Consider the following 7,761-nt stretch of genomic DNA (forward strand, 5'->3'; position numbering starts at 1 on the left):
TTAAATATTATTAATGTTTTCTAGAAAGGAAAATCTATGGTTTTGTATATTTTTCTCCGATAGTTTTGGATCACTTGAGGTTCTTGAGAGCATCCTGACTAGCAGCATCTCAGAAAAAAAAAAAAAAAAAAAGATGAATGAGTTAGAGACCTTTTATGTTGCAACTTAGTCACTCTAATCTGTAAAGCAATAATAAAACAATCTTCTGTCTACTAAAGCACCATGGAGCACCAGGAAAACCAACCAACCAAAAGCACACCCTCCCCATAAAAGCAGGATTTAGGATCCACTGGCAGCCACCCTCTAGATGGGCTGGGTACCAGCACAGCACCTCGTGATTAGGTGACACGCTCACTATTTTTTTCCCCACAGCACTCCGATTAACAGCCATCTCTTGCAATCTGCCAGTGAAGAGGTGCAGCCGTCCAAATTTAGTCTAAACCGTGCAGGGGCGATCTGATGCAGTTCACCCCCACCCCCCCCCCCCCACCTTCAAGCCGGCGCTGACTCTCCGCTGTCATTTATCTTCTGTGCCACTGGATGGCAATGTTGGTCAAAAAGTGCATCGGGTTTCGCAGCTGCTGGGAGAAGTGGGAGCGAAAAGAGGAGTCTGGCAACGGGTCCGAGCGCAGCGGGGCTGAGCGCAGCAGAGCCGGGGATGCCGTGGCCTCCAGCCGGCGGGAGGCGCATCCCCTCGCAGCGTGGTGATTTCTCAGGACCACCCACTCCCCCCGATCACGGATATTTATATTGTACTTTAAACGTAGCAAAAGTTACCGGCTGGAGTGAGTAAGAATCACGTTGTCACGGCTTGCTAGAAATTGCCTAATTTTATACTTAAAACTATACTTACACTTTGTGAAAACGATTTTGTAAGCATGGCATTGCCGGGCTCAATGACTGTTCAGTGCACTCATTTGAATGTGCATAGACAGGGCTTGCTTGAACTGCTGCATCAAAGAGAAATGCTGAAATGAGTCATTTGTGAATCACGGCTTATTTTCTGTTGTTAGCTCATCTGGAATCCCATGGTGATCAAACAGCCTTTTAAAATGTGTTAACACATTGCTACTCCGTGTGTTTAGCAACAGCCCAGTCCCAATAAATTGTAGCTAGTCACCCGTTCTAAAGAGGTGGTATTTTCTGCTCTGCATCAAGTGGCAAGGACAAAACCTGGAGACGAAAACATGGTAAAGTCCTGCTGTTCCAGCTTCTCTTTTCCATGCTGATTCCACCCTGATTTCATAGTGTTTTCTGGCTCCTTGCTTGCAAGTCACAGTCCAGCAGAAGAGCCTGCCTTGTCTTCCAGGAGAGCTGGGACAGCCGCTCCTGCAGAACCAGAGATGCTTTCCAGGTGCAGGAGTGGAAGGAAGCACAACAAACCCAGCCCCAACAGCGATGTAAGGTGGGGCCCTGGTTTCCAAGAGGATGGCTCTCCTCAGAAGTGCTGGCTGTCCCCTTGTCCTTCAGCTCCATGGGCTGTGTAGCTGGTGGGCCAGACTGTCACCACATTCAGGAATTGATCTGCTTGGGGAAGTCCACACTTTTTTTTTTTTATACACCCCACACACAGACAAAGTGAATTCATCCAGCAGGTCTGAGAGAAAGAAAAAAAAAAAAGTGTTGGCATGAGGCTGGAGAAGAGGGTGTGAATCCCTTAAGGCTGCTATTGTCATTGAACTCTCTGGTGCAAAACCACAGCCTGAGGTTCTGAGCTTCACCCCAGAGCGACTGAGGCTCAGGATCTGATTCCCTTCTGCCAGCTCTTTATTGGAGTGAGCAGCTCAAGATGGAAACATCTTCAACCAACACAGCAAGCTTCACCACAACCCGCCTGTCAGTGCCCGAAGCCCTGTCTGCAAGTTACATGGCCATAAAGGACAAATACTCTGCCATCAGACGCTTCTTCTGTCACACATAATTGTAGCTTAAAGATACTAAATAATCACATTCACGTTGGGCCTGATCCAGCCCCCAATAATAATGCTAATAACACTGCTCTTATCCAGCCACACGGATTCCTTTCAGTCCCCAGTGTGGGCTCTGTCACACTAATTCAGTAGAGGAGGCCATTCACTGTGGGGCTAATTTAGTTTAAAATGTGGACAGCCCATTTATGGGACAATTTTTCATTCCTGTTCTAAATTCTTGTGCTCAATCAGCAGCCTGTAAGCCAGGTCAAACCAAGACATCACTCATTAATGTAGGCAGTTGGGACTTAACAGCCTCCTGGAGCTGTTTGCGCTGTGCTCCCCAACAAGTGGGACAGATCCCCTACATAAGAAGAAAAATAGAAACCCTTTTCCAACACTGGAAATAAATTTCACAGGATCACCGGGCTGAGTTTGGCCTCACGCTAGCGATCAACTTTTGCCTTCCGAAAGGAAACAAATGCCATTTTCCTGCTGTGAACGAGGAGTGCCAGTTGGAGGTAAGCAGAAGATGTCCACCCTGCTGAGATGGACACCTTTCTCCCACCAGCACCGACCAAGAAAGGGGGCTCCCAAGCACACAGGGAGCTGTAGTCCTCCTGGGGAAGCTCCTGGCTAGCACAGGGCTGTTAATGAAGCTCAGGTTCCTCCATGAGTCTGGAAGAGGATTAAGCAGTGGCTCACTCACAATTTTTGAAACACAATCCACAGCACGTTGCAGGAGGAGACACGGTTAAGATGTGCCCATATCCATACCCACCAGCGAAGTGGGCAGCAAGACAAATGCCCTGAGTCCTTGCTCTGGGAACCCAAAGCTAGGCAAATCCCCTGATTTCAGCAGTGCCCCCTCCATTTTCTCTCCAGGGCTATTTTCAAGCTGGCTGATCCCAGCGACATGCCTTACAGAGGGACAACACAACACTGCAAAAGGTGGAAGTGGAGCAGGAAGCGAGGGAGATGAGAAACAACTTTTCAGATGGCTTCCCCTTGTGTGGGCAGCTGTGGCCTTAGGGGCCAGATTTCCCCTGTGACAAGGGAGGCTGTAGTGGAAGAGCTGGTGAAAGAAGTAATAAGCACTGCAGGTGGGAAACAAAGGCAGGGCAACCACCCACCAATAAATATAGGCAGGGCAGGGCTACATTTCGTACAGCTGGGGCCATCTGCCTAATGGCAGGGAAGGGCAAGATAGGTGTCAGGAGAGGGCCCATTTCAGGTTAGCGAGGTTAAGTACAAAGCAGGTGATGCTGACTCTGGGGCAAGTGATAGCCTGCCTGTATTTGCATGCCATATTTTTCCAATGACACTTTGCAGAGCGCCTGTGTTTTCTGAATAGCCCCAAATAAGCACTACACCCATCAGATGTGCACATCCCTTATATGTTTTGAAATAAGTACCGTCAGCTAGAAGACAGTGAAGGGGGCAAAGGGTTTAGAGACTTGGTGCTGCAGAGCCCACTTGTAGCAGGATCTCTGTCAGGGTAAATCTCACCGGAGTGCAGACTGGCTTGGTTTCCTTCTTTTTTGTCCAGATGTCCCGCCTGTATCCATAGGCAATTCCCTTCATTCTTTTGTGTCCTGGTTATCTTCAAGATACGGGAGAGATAATGATAGATCTACCCTACAGAAAGTATTTATAATTTAGATTTTCCTTTTTTTTTTTTTTTTCTGAATTTCCTCTGTTTCTGCCTTTACTGTTTGAAGAACACAGGGGTTTATATTCCAATCACTGACACAGAGGTACAGATATGCATCTCCCACAAGTACAGTATTATTGTCCAACATGCAAGTCTGAACCCTCAGGAGACTAAGATACTTTTAATGCTTTATTTTTACTTCTTTCCTTTCAGGCTCTTTCAAAACTGCGCTTCACGGATACCAGAAGAAACATGGATGCGGAGAAGATGATGCTAAACCTCACGACTCCAGGAAGAGGTGCCTTAAAAACATGAATCGCTCTGCCATGAAGCTTTGGATGAAGTTGCAAGGGGGCAATGCTGGAGTCTGTAGGAGGTTGGGTAAGGGGTGGGAATCTGCACAGCTCAAGTGGGGGGCCAGCCACTGCGCACTGCGGCCTGGGGAACGCTGCCCAGGGTGTCCCCACAGGGGAGATCTCCCATACTCAAGCACTAGGTCGAGGATTGTTCTGCTACCAAATTCTCCAAAAATGAGACACACAGGGGCGCCAAAGTCTCAGGAAAAGAAACCTCAGTGTGAGGCTTTTTGCTGCAGAGCTGCTTGTGGGCAGCCTGCCTTCCCACAGGAGCAGCAGCTCATCAGCCCCGGCCTGCTTTTGTTTGCAACCATGCTAGGGCTTCACAGGCCCCTGAACTTGCCTGTGGTAAGCAGGATAGGTGGCGGCTTGCTGCTTTTAACCCTGCTCCTCTGGCCAGAAGTTCCCAAAGGAGGGACAAGGTGTGCCCGGGCGGAAGGGACGTCACTTCCTCAGTAGAGCCAGGCCGTGTTTTGTCCTTCTTCCACAAGCGAGGCCAGTGAAAGAGTGATTCCACTAGCCCTGGGCTGCCATGAGATTATGTGTATAGAGGACTGCTGTTCCTTCTGCTGCTCTTTGGGAAGATCACACCCAGAGCACGGCCTATGGTTTCTCTCACTTCAGAGGTTTTCTTCCACAGCAATAAGGGAGGCAGGCGACACACACCGGTATAAAACACCCCAGAAACACAACTGAGTCAAGCAAGCTAGACCCATGGTACAGGCTGCCATTGAGAGACCATGCTATTCACTGCTTCGTTTTGCTTTGCTCTCCGCCGAGTGATATATCTTAGTGACAAGTCACTCTGGCCATGCAACACTGCTTTTAATGCCATAAAGCATCGTGGGGTGTAGGCATGTGCTAGGACAATGGCTAGAGCTAATGTTAAAGGCTAAATGTATTGCAGCTGCATGCAAGCTGGTCTCGATTAAAGACTACAGCCTTGGAAGTTTCTTGTTAAAAAGTCACTTGGAGTTGTGTTTTTTTTTTTGTGTGTGTATATTAATATTATGGACATCAGAGCCTCCAACAGTTATTTTCCAGTAATATGTCTTTTTGTAATTATTTGACACATTAAAATATATGCCTTGCAGACAGCAGTTCTAACGTTGGCTTATATATATCAAAGTAGATTTTATTTAAACAGCACTATGGAGACTGCCAAGCTTTGTTTCATAAATACGTCTTGGAATTATTAGGGTGTTTTATTCAATGCACTGAAGAATGCAATTCCACTTCCAATGTATCACATTGTGCCGGGGTAGATACAATGCCCAAGTGTTGTTAGAGACACACCAAGAGTTTCCAATGTGGGTGCCCAGGTTTAGATACCGAAAAGCACAATTCAGCACCTGAATGGAAGCAGCCTGTTGCAGAGAGGCCCCGAGCACGCGCTGCTCCTCCCGATATCTCTCTCCTGACGATGGGATGCAATGTCAGCAGCAGCAGGAGGAACAGGTACTGGTCTAGCGGATTGTTCTTGGTTTCCTTTCCTTGATCTTCACCAAACCAGCTGCAAGACCTTGGGGAAATTCCTTATCTTCCCCTTGCATCGATTTACTTATCTGTAAAGCAGATAAACTAATAACACTGCATCTCTCAAGGGCTTGTTGAAGCTTATTATAGAGTTTGAGAGGGAAGTTATTATAAAAATGACCATGTTAATATGACATGAATGTAACATGAAGGAGCCCCATTCTGCTCCATGCCAGTTTGTGGAGCCTTGGTATTTCCTTTAGCAGAAGCAAGGATTTGACTTGTACTTAAATAACTTCCATTTGTTTTTCTTGTAGCTAAGAGATAGCATTAAAAGGAAAGCTCACTCCTGCCTATGTGTAAATATTCAGCACCTGAATAGGTGTTCTTTTGCAGGGCACAGATTTTGCTTCTCAACACTTTCCCAGGATGTTAGTACAGACTCTTTCTAAGCTGCTGCAGATCAGAAGATACCCCAAAATTAACGGATCAAAATCTTTCCCAGATAAGCATACACATACAGAATTTATTTTACTGAGCAATTAAATATTTAAGATAAATATCCCTGGGGGAGGAGGGTTGTGTGAGGTTTTATGGCATATCTTTTTATGGGCTCAGTTTTGAAATTTTAATCCAAGCAAAACTCATCATGTAGAGACTTAACACTGGAGTGCAACTTGGTGCTTCGTCCTCAGGTCAGTGGATACATGCAGTTGCATCAATGGATTTTAGGGCGGGGGCAGTGAAGATGGTGAAGCTTTACCCAAAGAAGAGAAGCCCTCCCCATAAACAATTAATTGAGTTTAGCAATAATGCTTTGTTCAGGCAAGTCACATTGGAGGATACCATTCTGTGAATTTCACCTAACGATTTTAGTGATGAAAAATTATAAAATAATAAATGTCAAATAACAATTTTGTAATTGTTTTTCAGTGGCATGGTCAATAAAACTGCAATCTGCTGCAGCTGAGATTGTTGGCAAAATAGTTTCCTGTATTTCAAATGCAAAAGTCTTTTTGGAGGATGTGTGAGCAGACAGAATCACCCAGAAAATACTCCAATTTTTTATGCCCAAGCTGCAAGTGGAACTGTTTTCTTAAAACTGTGTGAGTTTTTTCCTGTTTAGCAAATGAAATGTACAATTAAAAAAAAAATGACTAGGGCAGAATAATCAAGTAATCAGATCTCGGCATGTTTATAGTAGCTAGATTTCTTCTCCTGAAGACAAAAGTGCTTGGTAGCTTTAGCATGGATTTATTGTGCTTTATAAAAGCGTCAAATTCCTTGCAAACTTTTGCATTTGAGACCCTACAACTGTTCCCTGAGTGATCAAAAAAAGCTGAAATGCAGAGTTTTACCCCACAGGTGCTGTATCATTAGGATGGGTTTTTAGGAGTTTGTTTTCTGGAGGTGGCAATATACTGAGCCCCAAAGGCCCTATGCTGGGAAAGGGGTGTCAGCTGAACCAGAATGTACCTGCTACATTTCCATACATCTACAGCATGGGAATTTGCAGCATGCGGTTGCTCATGCAAACACCAAGTCCTCAGCAGAGCTGTTGCATGCGTACGGCATTGCGTGCTCGGTTTTCCCTCTGGATTACTTCCTGGGTTTGCTCGCTTAGTTGCTTTGGCGTAGTTGGGTTAGCCAATAAATATTAAACAGGCAGATGGGGACCCACGTGTGAAGAAAAAAAAAAAAAAGAAAGAAAAGAAGGAACAACAAAAAAAAACACTTTTTCACTTTTTTTTTTTTTTTTCTCCTGGACTGCAAATGGCCGGGATACACGGGAGGTCCCATGGAGAGGTGTGCAGCATGCTCGGCTGCATCCCCACGCGTGGGTCCCCGGGAAAGGCAGAAGCTACCCCTGCTACCTGAATCTCTCTGCATCTCAGAGGAAAACTCTGCCAAAAGTAATGGGCAGGACAGGCGCAGGTGGAAGCGGCACCGCACCCAACGAGGCTCCCCTCCTGCACCCCAAAACCCGTTCCATCCACCGGCTTGGTGCACAGAGTGGTGGGTGGAGGCTGCTTCTTTCCCTTCATATTTTTTCCTTTGTAACTTTTTTTTTTTTTTTTAATATACTGCCAGGTTTTGCCTCTTTCCTTCTGCTCCTCTCTCTGCTCCCGGGAAGACCCCAGCGCAGCCTGGAAATCCTCTTTCGTGGGGGATGCTGGTGGATACGACCCCCGGGAAGCCGAGGAGACCCACACCGACCTGAACCTCTCCTCTTTTCGCTGGAAACACTCGCGCCGGGAGTTTGGCTGGGGAGGGGAGGGGAGGGGATGGAGGAGGCGGGTAAGGGGGCGGGCGGAGAGGTGCCCCCCCTTCCTTGGCGTCATGGATCCTACAAGAGTCTCCACGG

The sequence above is a fragment of the Cygnus atratus genome, chromosome 2 (assembly GCF_013377495.2).
Source record: "Cygnus atratus isolate AKBS03 ecotype Queensland, Australia chromosome 2, CAtr_DNAZoo_HiC_assembly, whole genome shotgun sequence".
In the NCBI taxonomy this organism is placed as follows: Eukaryota; Metazoa; Chordata; class Aves; order Anseriformes; family Anatidae; genus Cygnus; species Cygnus atratus.